The 16,325-nt window shown below is 33.6% G+C and overlaps 1 pseudogene; it reads right to left on the bottom strand.

Annotated features, from left to right (window-relative positions):
• Positions 1–11,431: 11,431 nt before the first annotated feature.
• On the bottom strand, positions 11,432–15,371 carry LOC146916752 (F-box protein CPR1-like; annotated as a pseudogene).
• Positions 15,372–16,325: the final 954 nt, after the last annotated feature.

Below are 16,325 nucleotides of genomic sequence, written 5' to 3'. Positions count from 1 at the left end.
ATTAGCATGGTTCCTTTAATCTTCTAAAACAAATGAAAATAGATCTTTACAAATTTTACAGAGAAATCGAAATTGAAAGCGCGAAACAAAGAAGAATTAGAGAAGTGTTACCTTTTTGCGACTGTAAGATGAAGAAAGAGTAAACTCGGCGGCATGAAGCTCGATGGGTGTGACGGCGACAAAAGTGATTATGAGAATACAATATAACCTATAAAAATACATAAAAATAAACAATATACAGTGTGGGCTAATTCAACCTTCTTACCAAGTATGAGGAAGAAGAAATCGATTTGGTGAAACCTTTTTCTCTACACAAGCTCTGACAGAAGAGGAAGAGGAAATTGATTTGGGGGGTTTTGAGCAATAATCGATTTTGAGAAAACTAATTGAAGGAGATTATAAGAAAAGCGATTGTGACAAAAGTGATTATGAGAAAAGTGATTTAAGGGTTGTGATTGGATGGATTTAGAAAGGATTTCTACGAGGATTGTGATTGGATCGATTGAGAGAGGTGTTCTCAGATTTGAGATTTGGGTTTTATAAGGAAGAGGAAATCGATTTGGAGTGTGTTTTGGAGGTTCAATGGTGAGTAGTGATTTTTTTTTGTTACAATCATGAGTATTTGAAGTTAGGTTTGTTATTTTTTGTTTTTTCTTTTAGTTTTGTTATGTGAAAGAAAGAAAACGTGGGAAAGAGGGAAAAAAATTAAAAGATGGGGAAAAAATGAGCGGGCTGATTTGGAGCCAATGGAATATTTGGTGAAAATGTTTGGCGCTTTTTCATTCTTAACCTATAGAAACGGGGTATTGGAACTCAGTTGCTAAATTCTATCTATAGCAACACTTTTTTCTGCAGTTGCTAAAAGTGACCGTTGCTATATGGCAAATTTCTTGTAGTGTAGTATCCGCAATGATAGCTACTCGATAACCAAAATTTCTTAATTTCTCATTTCACTCACATTGTTTTCCCTGCTTCTCGAGATTCACCGTCTAGCTTCTGCTCCTCCGCTGGTTGTGCAATCTTTTCTTCATCCTTATTTTGAACATCTTCAATCCCCCATCTCTAATTAGTTGTGGAACAAATGTTTAGGGGATGACTACCGACTTGTATACTTCTTTTTTTTTTTTTTTGGTACAAAAGAGGGCAAAAGCCCAAAGAAAAAACTAAACAACTAAACGAACATTCCTAGGCATGCAAGCCCCAGAAATATCATCAAATAGGAGACTATTGAGCTCACTAGGAGGGGTCTCCAAAACAACAAAATCCCAAGAATCCATGGTAAGGCTGAAGTTAGCAAGCCAATCAGCACTTCTATTGCCCTCTCGCCAAGTATGATGAATCTCAACATGCCAACTACGGTCTAAAAGATTTCTGATACGCCGCATCAACGAAGGGGTCGTCCCATTAGTCTTGCAGTTGTTTGTAACCATGTCAATAAGCAATTTTGAATCGCCTTCCACACAGAGATGTGAAACTCCAACCTGCCAAGCTAGCTCCAACCCCGAATATAAACCCCACATTTCTGCATGCAGAGCATCGCAAACTCCAATCTTGCGCACAAATCCTTTGAGCCATTTGCCATTAGTGTCCCGAAGAAGACCGCCACACCCCGCTCGATTTCCATTCTCTTTGCACGCCCCATCGCAATTGAGTTTAACCCATCCCTCTCGAGGCTGCTTCCAACCAATGAAAATTGTTTCAGTGTGTCGAGGACTTTGAAGAAAATTATTGGTGCAATCTTCGATAGTTCTAGAGAAGGCCTGAATTACACTAGTTGCATTAGCTGGTCTTTGAAAATTATCCTCAAATGTTTAGGGGATGACTACCGACTTGTATACTTCTATTATTGGTGCATCATTGTTTTTCATGGAGGACTATATTTTCTACAAAACACTAGGCTCCACATTTCATTTTGTTAATTGTATTCTTATTACTTTTCATGTTTTGAATCCAAATTTGTGGCCGAGTGCGCCGTGGATGTAAGACTGGAAATTAACAAGTCATGTTTTGGAATTTACAATAAAGAAGACAACTAAACGACATAGTTATATGATATGTAACATTTCATTAAATTCAATAGGTTCACATATTTGACATTTCAAAAGAAAAAGAAAACTTGAACAATGAAGGAATATTAAATTTCGATGACTAAAGTTTTCATGTTACACGCTATGTTTTTAAGTTGATGACGTCGTTTTGTAAATAAAAATAGTTAGTTATCCCTTTGAACCTTGAAACAACTATGAATATCTTTTGCCAGAATTTGGGGAATGCTTGATGAGAGAGGACGAATCTCGAGAAAGATAAAAGTAAAAATAATTAAAATAAGGATTCTGCTCTTTACCCAAACGGTTTTGTTCATTCCCAAAGTAAATGACCAAAATGCCCATGCGTGAGTTAACTTCTGCATCATGAGTAACTCATGCTAGTATTTGAGGTGACGGATGCAGAATTTTTTTGATCCGTGTGGCAAGATTTTATATAATAAATATTTATATAAAATTTTAGCAATGCGTAAGTGATAAAATAATAACATCATTATCACTACAAAAAATAGTTGAGATTATAAATATTATACTATTATATCTATATCTATACAATATATAAAGAAAACTATCTCTTTCAGCACATTTTTGGGTTGGACTTTACTTTCCAAAAATACCCTTAATTTTTAATTTTAATTTTAAATACAAATAACATATGTAACAAATAGATAAGAATAAATTTAATTTAAGGAGAAAACTTCTGTACAATTGCTTATGAACTGTTCTTACTGTTAGCCAATTATAAAATAATACATGGATTACTAATCCATGTCACTAATCGTCCCCGTTAATCCTCTTTTACTTCCGTTAACCACAAATCAAACTCACAAAAAACTAGCACAAAACAAAAACTCATGTTACTTTTTTATCAACCGATTTTATGTTGTACATTTGTTCCCCTCAATACAACCGATAAAGATTGCCGAGTATTTTCAAATCACTTCCAAAAAAACAATATTTCCATAGTATTTTCATATTATTTTATTAATATAAGTTACTCTTCCATAGCCTATGATCAATTGTAACAAACATGAGCAAAAAATAATGGTAAAGATTTGACTTTAAATCCTCTAAAAAAAAGATTAGTAACAAACGTGAGCAAAAAATATTGTTAAAGATTGGACTTTAAATCCTCTATTTTAGTAAAAAGAAAAAATTATAACTTGAAAAAGTGTGCCCGTCTTGACTAAGTTATCTGGGCTCCTCATATGCATTCTTGGATTAAGATCAACACTAATGGTGCCTGAATCAAGAACCCTACTAGAGCTGCAGCAGGAGGAATATTCAGACACTCTGACGAGGCTTGCTTAGGTGGCTTCTCTCAATTTCTTGGTAATGCAAATGCTTTGTATGCTGAACTGTTTAAGCAAAGAATGCTATTGAAATTGCTGCTTTGATGGGATTCTCTAATGTTTGGTTAGAGTCTGATTCTCAGTTGGTGATCCTTGCCTTCAAGTCCAAATCTGTTGTTCATTGGGGTCTAAGGAACAAATGGGAGAACTGTATTCATATTACTCATAGAATGAGATTTTGTGCCACTCACATTTATAGGGAAGGAAATGTTTGTGCGGAATCCCTAGCCAACTTTGGTTTAACTTTATCTGCTTTAGATTTGTTTTGGTTTGATAGCATCCATGACTTTGTTATGAGGGAGTACAATAGAAATAGGTTGGGTATGCCCAACTTTAGATATGTCACCTTTTGAAAAGGTTTTGGTGTTGTCCCCTTTTTAGCTTTTGTACTTCTTTTCTTTTTAATGATATGATATGATGCTCTTTGCATCTTTAAAAAAAATACAACAGTAAAGACTAATCTGTCGAGCGGAGTAGTGTTTACTGGTGTTTTCAGAAAACTACGGGCTAGTTCTGATTATTACAAGCGAGGCCGAACTAGAAATCTCAGGACATGTTGTGCAAAGGTTTTGATCGAAAACAGTTTGAAAAAGGGCCACGAGATGCACTCAGGTTACTTATAGACCAGGACGAGTTTTGAAATAAAAAGGCACTGTCTCTCGACAGGTTTGAGATTGCAAGTAAAAGCAAGACAAAATCAAAGGAAAGAGTAAAAGTTTAAACGCATAAACTTAAAGGAAAATGTAAAATGCATTGCATTAAAAGTAAAGTGGTCTACAAATCAGTTTACATACATTCTGTATAATTCGTTTCCCTAGATGCCGGTAGTTTGAGTGTTGTAGAATATCTATAAATGATTTGTGTCCCATTTTCCGACTTGGAAACTCTTATTTATACTAAAAGAAAATAATTGGCGAACACTAATCCCATGATCAGCACTTCCTCCATCTCCGACAACCGCTTGTCCCCACGTTTCCACTAATGGATCCGCTCTTGAGCTTGAAATCGTGTTTTCCCACCTTGAATGCTTGACTTTGACGCGATCGCTCTTTCAGCCTTGCTCTGTCGAACTTCAAACCATGCACGCTAGGCTTGTCATCTTGTTGAAATCCTTAAGCTGAAATGAGAAAGCCTTCGATTCCTGCAAAGTTCGAGGTCAAACAAATGTTGATCATATTAAACGATCATGTCGAAATTACAGGTTAACACTATTTGACTCAGGGAGTGTTTACAAACCTCAGACCCTTAAGAAAACTTGTTAATTAAATTAACAACAACTGACCTTTAATACTAGTGTTTTTCATCATCAAAAAGGGGGAGATTGTTGGAACAAAATGTGGTTAACATTACCCACCTTTGAGTTTTGATGATAACAAGGTATTAAAATGTCAATTGGATATATTAATATTTGTTCAAGTGTGCAGGACCATAGTCAAAAAATTATAAGTCAAGTACAGGTTCTGAAAGAACAAATGAGAGCAATGGAAGTTACAAAAAGGAAGCTCGTGTTGTAAGATTCAAGACAGAGCCTGAAGACAAAGAGCGTATGAAGACCATCAGAAACTGATGTCTTCTGAGAGTCTGAAGAGCATCAGAAGCTGAAGTTCAACAAAGTCTGCAGACTGGAAGCTGTAGTTAGTTAAAAGTTGTTATTCTGAATGCATATGATTGCAGAAGGAATGGAAGCCTAGAGCAACGACTATTTCAGAGGAATTAAAAGGCATTGGATGCATATCCACTGAAGAGCGCAGGAAAAAGACATAGTACAATTGTACAACCACTACTCCACTCCTCATGTCTGTAGTAGTACAAGAAAACAGTTGTGATTGTGCTGGTTATTCTCTATTCATGGAATGAATTTGAAATTGTTCCTTTTTAGTACAATAACAAAATCAAGCAACATATCATTGGTGATTATCAAGCTTCAACAACGACTCTTTTGATGTGGTGGCAATCAACGATGTCTCTTTCACACCTCTATATAGAGGAGTGAAGACTTGAAGATTGTATGACACTCACAACAATTTTACAAGTGCCAAAACTCTACTGAAATTTCACATCAAGTTCACTTAGAATTTCTTAACAACTTTCATATCTTAGAAATTCTAGAGTCTTAAAGAGTCTGTATCTGATTTGTATTGTGAACACCACTGATTGTATATCAAGTGTTCAACCTCAAACATTTTCGTCGTAATTGTGTTTGTTTAGAAGTCTCTTGCTTTTGTGCTTGAGTAGTTTGAAGTCTCTTGCTTTTGTGCTTGAGCAATTGTAACTAGATATTGATTTTAGTGAACTCTCCTTGGAAGTACAAGGGTGACAGGACTACTTCCGGATCATGGAAGGAACCTGTATAATTGCTTTGTATCTTTCTCTTCTGTAACATCCCAAAACCAAGGAGTAGAAATTATTAAACTTTGAAAAATTACGATAGTAATTTTAAAAGATTAAATTTAATTAGATTGATGATCTTAATTAACACAAGACAATGTATGATAACTTAAGTTTACATTTATTGTATTATAGCTATTTTTTAAGAATTTGTTCTATAAATAAAATTAGTAGTAGGAGCTAGACTATATGAAACTGAATCAGCTATCTTATAGGTAGAGCTGTCAAAACGGGTCGGCTCGAATGAGCCGGCCCGAAAGCCCGGATAAAACGTAGGGATTGGGCCTAAAAATTGCAGCCCAAATAAATTCCGGGCTTTTTAGCCCGGCCTGGAAAAGCCCGCTACCCGTCCGGGCTAGCCCGTTAGGGCCACGGGTAACCCAGCAGCCCGGGAAAAATATTACAGGTTAGGTTCAGTTTGGTGTTCAGTCTAAAAATCTAACACTATAACCAAGTCCAACATATATTCTATTAGGTATTTGGATAAACAGTGTTGAGTTTAGTAATAGTTTATAGCATATTCCATAAACTGATGCATCAAGATATAGCAAAGAACTAATAAAGTACGCAGCTAATCCATAAACCGTAAGTAAGAAAAACAATAGACAAAAAAAGAAAAGTCTCCAATCCTTGAAATAGTAAATAAAAACAGTGTCTTGAATTAGTAGTAGTAAGAAAATAAACCAGACAAAACATAAACAAAGAAAAAACAGAACTGTGAATGGGAATTACATGTTTCATAGCTCTGTGAATATGCTATAAACTGTGCAATTATGTGCATATAGCTCTGTAATTTGATTATGATTTTTTAGCTTGTGCAAGTTCTGTTAGGAATTAGATCATTAAATTTTTTTTTTAAAAAAAGGGTGCGTACGGGCTGGCCCGTTAGCCCGGGAGCCCGTATAGGGCCGGGCTCGGGCTCTTTTATTCCAGCCCGTATTTATACCGGGCTTTTCATCCTGGCCCTAAAAAGCCCGCAACCCGATCGGGCCGGCCCGAAACGGGCCGGGTAGCCCGTTTTGACAGCTCTACTTATAGGGATGGATAACTACAGTTGTTATACTATAAAATTAAAATTAACATCAAAGGAACCGTGTGTTAGTTACCTATTAATAGCCACACATAGAAAAAACAAGGGAAACTATAGGCGAATTACAATTTATTTGAATGATTTATTTGATGAAAACCTAACCCTATTAATTGGAGGATTTTATGAGAATCACGGCGAGGTGCTGATATGCTCTTTAAAAGATTGACTATGAATTGATTTTATACAGGCTATGATCGACTTAGGTTGCTGTTATAAATATATTCTTCTTCTTTATATGATAATCATAAGGCCTTGCTGCTATCTATAGTATATTAAAAGGTATATCCACCGCATACATATGTATACTTCTTTTCTTCTTGACAGAACCGTATATAGGCAAGTGCTGCATTTGCTATGTATATGTGAACTTATATCTTACTGGATTCATATATTAGTATAATTGTTTCTTTGCATTTATATATTACTGACTATATACATATTTATAACCTATTTGAATGAAAAGGCAACCTTGTATTAACGTGTATATATATGCACACGTTCTTTGATGAATTGCTGCTAAATAGATGGTTGTTATAGTATATTCTATATTTGAATGACAAGAGCTTTATGCTCCATACGGATGTGTCTTTGACACCACAGTTACTTGTTCAGATGAGCTATGTGCTCCATATAGATGGATTTTGTATCCCACAGTTACTTACCCAGATGAGCTATGTGCTCCATATAGATGAGTCTTGTACTCCACAATTACTTACCCAGATGAGTTATGTGCTCCATACAGATGAGTCTTGTGCTCCACATGAGATGAACTCCACATGAGATGAATTTTGTGCTCCATATGGATGGGTCCTGTACCCCATAGTTACTTACCCGGATGAGCTATATGCTCCATATAGATGAGTCTTGTACTCCACATGAGATGAGCTATGTGCTCCATATAGATGAGTTTTTACTCCACATGAGATGAGCTTTGTGCTCCATATGGATGAGTCTTGTACTCCATAGTTACTTACCCAGATGAGCTATGTGCTCCATATAGATGAGTCTTGTACTCCACATAAGATGAGTTATGTGTTCCATATGGATGGGTCTTGTACCCCATATTAGATGAGCTAATGCTTCATATAATAATGATATTTTGATTGATTTATTTATATTAATTATGAATAATTTTAAAGACTATTTTAGAAAGTAAACTGATATCATGGTAGATTTTTCCAGTTACCGCGCCGGCTGAGAACAATACTCGTTTTTTTAAAACTTGTGTGTATTATTCACTGAGATTTCGTATCTCATTAGAGTGTTGTTTTCAAATTTAGAGACTAAGAAGGAGACTGCCGATGACATCGAAAGCTGAGGAGTTCGACATTCTAGAAGTGTCACTTCATTAGATTAGATTGACATTTTGGGAATTAGAGGACAAAATGCCTAGATAGTACTTTGATTTTGGTAGTAGTTACTAAATGCCCAGTTTTGAGTATATTAACCATTTATGATTTATTTCGAATGTATAATAACGAATTTTGAATTTTACGAAGTTTGTTTATCAAAGGATTTATAATTAATTTTTCACCTACTTCTCTAGAAAAATTTCTTGATATTTTCCGTTAACGTTCAATAATTAAAACTTTAAAATTGGACGTTACATCTTCTCTCAATCTCTTTACATTATCCGCTGGATAAGACTCTGAACTTTGCTCAAGACTATGAACTCTATCAGGTTTTGAACATTGGACTTAGTTTTAAAAAGAAGAAAAAGCTAACACAGTTTGTGTTTTTCTCACCTTCACACGGAAATTAACATAATTAATCTATTTTTCATGAAACACAACAACAACCAAGTTTCTACCCATATCCTCAATCAATTCTATGAAAAGTGATCCTCACACCCATACCTTAGGTTTCAATATTTTAGCTTCCTTCTTTCAAAAAAAAAAAAATATTTTAGCTTCCTTGGTCCCAATTCTTCCCCTGTACTTGATCTTCAAGCTTGTTCTACATTTTCTCCTCTTGGGTCTCTTTCCTCCTTCTTCTCTCTCAATTTTCTCTATATCCTCACTTTACCTCTTTCTAGTGAACTTACCAAATGAATCCCAAATCTAGGGTTATGCTTTACCCTCTTTCTAGTGAACTTACCAAATGAATCCCAAATCTAGGGTTATGACTATTCTCTAGTCTTACTAACGTTCCAGTCTTTCCGCTCTTTTTATTGCGCTAATGTTGAAAATTATGAACGATGTTTTTTATGAAATTTTAATTTTGATTAAAAGTAAAAATATAATAACTGTTTTATACTTTCAAATTATAACAAATTAAACTAATCATGATTATCTATTTCAATAAAACCAACAATATAACATAAATATATAATCTAATTTCTTTTTTTTTAATGACACCAACAACAATCTTTATTATAGAAAAAATTGTTGTTTAAAGGTATAATTGAGATAATGAAAAAATAAATATATATACGTTCATTTGTTACACTTTTTAAATGATAAAGGAAAAAACTGAACGGTTGTGTTTGTTACATTTTTATTTTAATATTTAAATTTATTCTATCTACTATTTGTTATATGTGTTATTTGTATTGAAAATTGAGGGTATTTTTGGAAGAAAAAATTCAACCCAAAAGGGCTGAAAGGGTTAGTTTTCTTTATATATAGTATATATATATACACATCTTTTTGGGCTTAATTCGCTTACTATCTATTGGGCTCAATTATTTTTACTAACAATTAACTCTCTCACCTTTCTGATTCACTTAATTCTCCCTTTTGACCATTTATTTACCCCAACTCTAGTAATTTTACAAAGTTACCACTAACCTTATAAAATAACCTTCACATATAATTTACTTAAATACCCTTCACTATCCAAATTACCAAAATATCATTAATTTCTCCAAAATCCAAATAGCCCAACAATTAAAAACGCATCAAACAATTAAATAAATAATAAATCAATTAAATAAGTAATATCCTAAATATCTTGTCGTTACACTTGCTACTAAAGGTACTCATATTAGTCGCCATCTCTTTTCTGAATATTATAATCGGTGAGATTTACAGCCAAATATTCCATCCATTCTACTAATACAATTCTTTCTATCATGAGTGTTCAATATGAATGTTATTTTTGATTGAATTTGCAGCCGTACTTTACAAACGATCAGTCATTTTATATTACACAAGAGACAATTTTTTCTTTGGTACCTTGAGTCTTTCAAGCCACCCTTTTATATTCTTATTATCCTTTGTAAAACAACTTTGAGCTTCCATATGCAATTTCTTTTGTTGTTACTAAGTGACAAATCATGTCACACTTCTAAACAAAGACAGCCCCTCAGGTGCGATTTCTTGTGTTTTTGTTTTGTTTTCGATCGTTCTTCTGTCTGAAAACTTCTATGAACTTGAAATGAATTTTCTTCACTTTGTATTATCTTCAACAACCTTCTAAGAACCCTTGATCTTTAATTTCATATCATTGATCCTTCATGTGATGTCTTGATTTGTCGATTTACATGATTCCTCACATACAAACTTTGTAATGTTAAAGTCCGATCGAACCTCTCTTATAAATTGGTTAAGAGGAATGAATGAGTCATAATATGTTGAAAGTTCGACCAAGTCTCCCCACGACTTACCAATGGGAATGAGATAGTATTATAGATATATCGATATTTTTTTTTGGACCAAAGATATATCGATGTTGAAGAGGACTAATAGAGAAAAACTAGTGTGTGATCGATATTCAAGAGGACGAGAAGAGATAACTTGTGTGTGATCCCCAAGATTGCTTGGCTACAAGGTAAATAAAAAACACAAAGTTCATTGTGTTTTTAGATGAGAACACAAAGCTACAGGATAAATTTTTATTCTTGTTTTAAAAGAATTTTCCCTCCAGTAGTATTTCTTATTGATATGTAAATATGTTGAATTTTAACAAAAAGCTATTTTGTTTTTGTTATATGTCTAACATGCATGATTTTTTTAATTAAGAGTGACTCATCACCATAGATGCATTTTTACTTTGTTTATGTAGATAATTACTTTTATCCCTCACTAAATCAACTTTATTCCGAATTAAGTGTTAAGACTTTAACTTGTTAATTGCTTGAACAATATTTTTTCGTTTGAAATAGATAAATGGCAAGGGTCATAGTTTTATTAGCTTCCAATAAAATTAGAGAACAAAACCTTTTATTTCCTTAAATTATATGTGGAAATGAACAAATTTTCTAATGAAGTGCTTTGAACCAGAGTCGTGTATTTGTGGTTTTGAATTTTAGTAACACGCATAAACTCATCAAATAAATTACAATATAAAACAATTGTAGGCAGCGACTACAACATTTGAACTAAATCCAATTAGACATGAATAAATAACAATAAATCACACAAACAATTAAAGTTGACAACATTCTAAACAAACTTACTACAAATAGTAGACCAATAAACATTTCACGACATAATACATCAGCTCATAATGCAGCCATCCAAAAGTACATAATACAATTTATTTATAAATATAAAGAAAATGGGAAAGACAATATTTCATAACCTCACCTCATTCTTTTTGTTTGTGTCATCTTCTTAATCTTGGTCGTTGTCACCAAGGAGTGAAAGCAAAGACTCTAAATACACAGCCACTCGGGATCCACAATCCTCTTCACAATAGGATGAATGCTCTAAAAACTGTCTATTTTCATCATACCTTACCAATCCAGCTATACCACCTGTTCCAATAATATCACCACTTTTTGTACAACATATTGGAGAGAAATAACGAGTGGAAATGACATCAACAGAAAAAACTAGAGTCTTAGTCCAAGACGAATGCACTTTGTATTCTTTCATCACCCATATTTCAACTATGTCATTCTCCAAAGTCCATACACTCAGAAATTCACCGAAGGCCCACAAATCACAAGCTATAGGATTATGTTCAAGATCATCCGGCAAAGACAGGTCTAAAAGTTTTCTTTCTATCAAATCAAAGGCAATGATAACATTAATCGATAAATCATGACGAATAGCCAACCAATGAATAACACCATTAGAAAGAGTCCCTACTGTAACACCCTATTTCTAATAAGCGTTAAAACGCGCGAATATACAACCATATCCTAGAAATAAATGTTACGTCTCCAAATAAACCACAATTGATACATGCATAACGATCATGTCACATCACATAGCAGCGGAACATATACATATAATTCATAGACATATCTGGATCTCCAATAAAATACATATGTATTCTCCAAACTCCAAATAACAAAATAGCTCAACAATTTCAAAACATAAAGTCAAATAACAACATGCAAAGACTATCCTAGATCAGAGCCCTAATCTAGACACTTGCATGAAAAAGAGGACTCCACTCCTCGGCATCAACAAGCAACACTAAGCATCCTGCACTCCATCTACCCGTCCATACAGAAAGGTAGGTGGTAAACCACTGAGGGTTAGCATTACATCATCATAATCCATATAAGATTAATAAGAACTTTGAAAATGAAAGATATAATCAAGGATAAAGAATGACAATTCATACATAGTTCCACAATATTCACAACAATGTAATAATCCAAGATCATTCAATATCGTTATATCAAGTTCATATCCACAAGTGTATCTTACACATATTACAACCTCACCTTGTCAATCAACAATTAACAATTCAATCCGCAAGTACAATTAGCAATAATCAACCATCAAACACATCTTAATGAAATTCAATCCACCAACAGTTTATGCAATGTCTCTAGACTCATCTAGATGCATGTGGTACCAAAACACCTCAAGGTCGTCACCTTTGATGCAACAAAAACATCGTAATCACCTCCATTGGATATATAATCCACCACCATCAGTCATGTATGCATGAACATATGACTCAACTACAATGCATATGTTCACACAAACAATAATCACCTCACCATCACCAATACTTGTATATATGCAATCATTAACAATTCACCATTACATATCATATATACAATCACCAACCACATCCAAAAATCACACAACATATAGTTGTCACATAATTACAACACCAATCATCTCCCTATAACATATAATAACTTTCCATAAAGGATTCACAGTCAATTGATTCTCAAAAGTCATCTTTAGTCAAGTTCGTCTCTCAAAATCACAACATTAAATTAATTGAACATTTGAGTCAAAACCAAGTAACAAGCTCAATTGCCTATGTCTTGTATTCTCACAATTCACATATGTGTGCAGTAGAGGGTACATAAGCATTTCATCGGCCAAATGCGACGAATTCACGAAAAACCCAAGGTTCGTCTCATTTTATCACTTTTCACAAAATTTTCCATTTTTGAAGCAAAACAAGTTCAAACTTGATGGAACCAATCACAACCATTTTTAGAAATCATATAAACAATATACAACTTTAATCCCACCTCAAATTCCGGAGAAAAACGAGTTTTCGGAAAAATCAACGTTCGAACCGTTTTAATAAAAGTTAGACGATTTTCACAAATTCAAGTCCAAACCAAATCAAATCATGTTCCAGTAGGATTAAAGGCATAAACAGAGGTTAATTAAGTCCAAAGAAACATTTTAGAAGTATCGGATTGGTCCCCAAGTGCTCGAAAACAAAAATCAAAATTTGCTGAACTGAGGCTAGGACGCGAAAGCGTCCTCTGCACGCTTAAGCGTCCTAGTTCCAGAACTCCTGGAACAGCACGCTTTTGGGACGCTTCTGGGACGCTGATGGGATGCTTAAGCGTCCTAAGCACGCGAAAGCGTCCTACATCAGATTCCCAGAACTCAGTTACGGGTTCTAACCCAAATTCATCCCAAAATCCCATTTTCAATCCCCCAAATCACCAAAACAAGTTCCAGAAAGTGTTTATTGGTCAAAATAGGTTCAATACACTTAAACACATACAAGTTTTGGAATTAAATCATCAACATAATCAAATTCACCAATTTCTCAATTCATTCTCAACTTTCAACAACAATATCAAATCTCATCATTAATTCACCAATCTTGATACCCAAAGTACCAATTCAACAACAACATGTTCCAAATCAATAACAACAACTAATGAACACAAATTCATGCATAATTCAACATCACAACATCAATTCTCATCAAACTTGCTCAAGAACACAAAACACCAACAACTATGCATTTGAACATGTTAATTCACATACTAACATGCAATTATCACATAAATCATGTTCTCAAACATAACAACAACAATTATGCACGAATTTTACAACAATTAGGTTTAACTCATCAATTTAACAAAAATGGGTAAAGAAAAAAGAAAAAGATGAATTATGGTTGAAACCTAACCCCCTTACCTCTAGCACCAAGAATCTCTAACCCAAGCTTCAATTGAGTTCCTAGATGATGAATCCCCTCTTCAAGCTCTAACCCTTGTTCTTCCCTCTAGCCTCTTTCTCTTCTCTTCTCAAATGAAATGAAAATGAATAATGTTTGTAAAACCTAGTTTTACCAACAACTAGAGTTTATATACTAGCTCTACTCAATTGGGCTTATTTCTTAAACCTTAATGGGCCTAACCCATTTCTATTCTAACACTCAAAATGTCACTACTCACTTACCGGTAAAATATAACACTAACGGTCACTTAACGGTAAATAAAATAATTACTACACCCTCTAGCAATTAGTAAAATAAAACCCTCACTAAGCACTAAAAATAACTTTCTGCAAAATTACAAAATTGCCACTGCCCTCAAAATGACCAAAATGCCCCTAAGCCCAAAATGACTAAAATACCCTTCTAACACCGAACTCTACGAATCCCAACCAAAAATACACACAGAGACAATTAATCACATAAGAGCACATAGAACACACATAAATAAATAATAAAATAAATCTAGCGAAAAACGGGCTGTTACACCTACCATGGAATCAACAGAGGAATTCATGTAAGAGAAGCGAGTACCCTCAATTTTATTCCACCTATTATCTCTCAATGAGAAAAACTCTAAATGCGATGAAAAATTATGGGAGCTTGTGTCAAATGACATTACAACCACCAAATAATCATCTGTTGATGGGTCATACCCAAAACCATATAGATAACATGATTTCAAACCTAAATAGGAACCATCAGGAGACAAAGGTATTTGTTTGTGAACTCTAGTGGATGGATTCCATAGGTAGAATTTTGAAGGATGGTGCAAAAATATAAACCCTCTACACGAACATTTAGTTTCAATAAAATTACAATTTAGGGGAGGGCGACGAGGATCAGGACGTGGACGCATAAAATTAATGTTCAGTGAAGTAGAAGTATAATAATTGCTAAGTGATGCTTCAAAATCGATAAATCGAGTTTCAAGGTCTGGATTTGATATGAACAAAATTCTAGGACTGTGTGCGGCAGTAATTTCAAAATGTGAAATTGCAAAGTGTGTTTGAGTGATAAGAGAAAAAAAAACTTACAAACACACTTGAAACGTAAAAGAGACATGACTGGTAACCTCAGCAGAATTAGCATGATCAAGTCATGAGACATGTCTGTCACAGTTTCGATGCAATTTGATCTCAACTCTATATAGTGTTGCTTACGTTAGGAATAGTGAATTGTAATCATGATCATGTTTTTAAATACTCCCTCCGGTCCTATTTATAAGAGAAATTTGGGTCAACAAAAGTGGATGTATCTGGTCCACTTTTTTAACCAAATACATTAATTTTTGTTGACCAAAATTTCTCTTATAAATAGGATCGGAGGGAGTATGAGTTTTATTTAACATTTAATTAAAGTCATCAATTAATGCGCACAATGAAATAGTGCAGCCAATGAGGAAATTCATGAACCTTTATGGGAGAAAAGGGAAGAAATAAATGAGAGCAATAAAAAATATTCAACATTCTGTTAAAAAAAAAATCAAATATTCAGCATATAAATAACTTATCCATTTATAAAATATTTACCATTCAAGTGAGTATTGGGCATTCAATATATATTAAATTCTTAGTTAATGTAACTAAATATAAAAGGTAGTTTTGGAATTAGAAAAAAAATTAATGTAATTCCTTCTTTCATTAAAAAAAACTATATATTACGTAATGAGTACAAATCTGTAAACTTGTGTATACTGTAAACATTCAAAGGATTCAAACAAATTCAAATGGGAAAAATAACTAATATCTTTATTGTGTAATAAAAAAATAGCTTAAAACTGTTCTAAGTAGAATAAAAATATGTCCATATGAGCTTAGCTCAAAAAAAAGGACAACGCATAATATATTCAAGGTCCGGGGTTCGAACCTCGGACACCACCCAAAAAAATATAAAAGGTAATTTAAATCAAATCCGATTTTATTTGTATTTTAAGTTTTCAATAATTATTAATTGCATAGTATTAGATATGAACTTTTTATTAAATTCTTAATTTAAGGAAATTTATATATAAATTGATAATTTCAAAATTAGAAAAAAAAAATTAAATTTACACGATTTTCC

This window comes from Medicago sativa, chromosome 6 (assembly GCF_051527215.1).
Source record: "Medicago sativa cultivar Bolivia chromosome 6, Bolivia_mono, whole genome shotgun sequence".
NCBI lineage: Eukaryota > Viridiplantae > Streptophyta > Magnoliopsida > Fabales > Fabaceae > Medicago > Medicago sativa.
The sequence above is the reverse complement of the archived record's forward strand: the minus strand, read 5'-3'. Positions and strand labels throughout refer to the sequence as shown.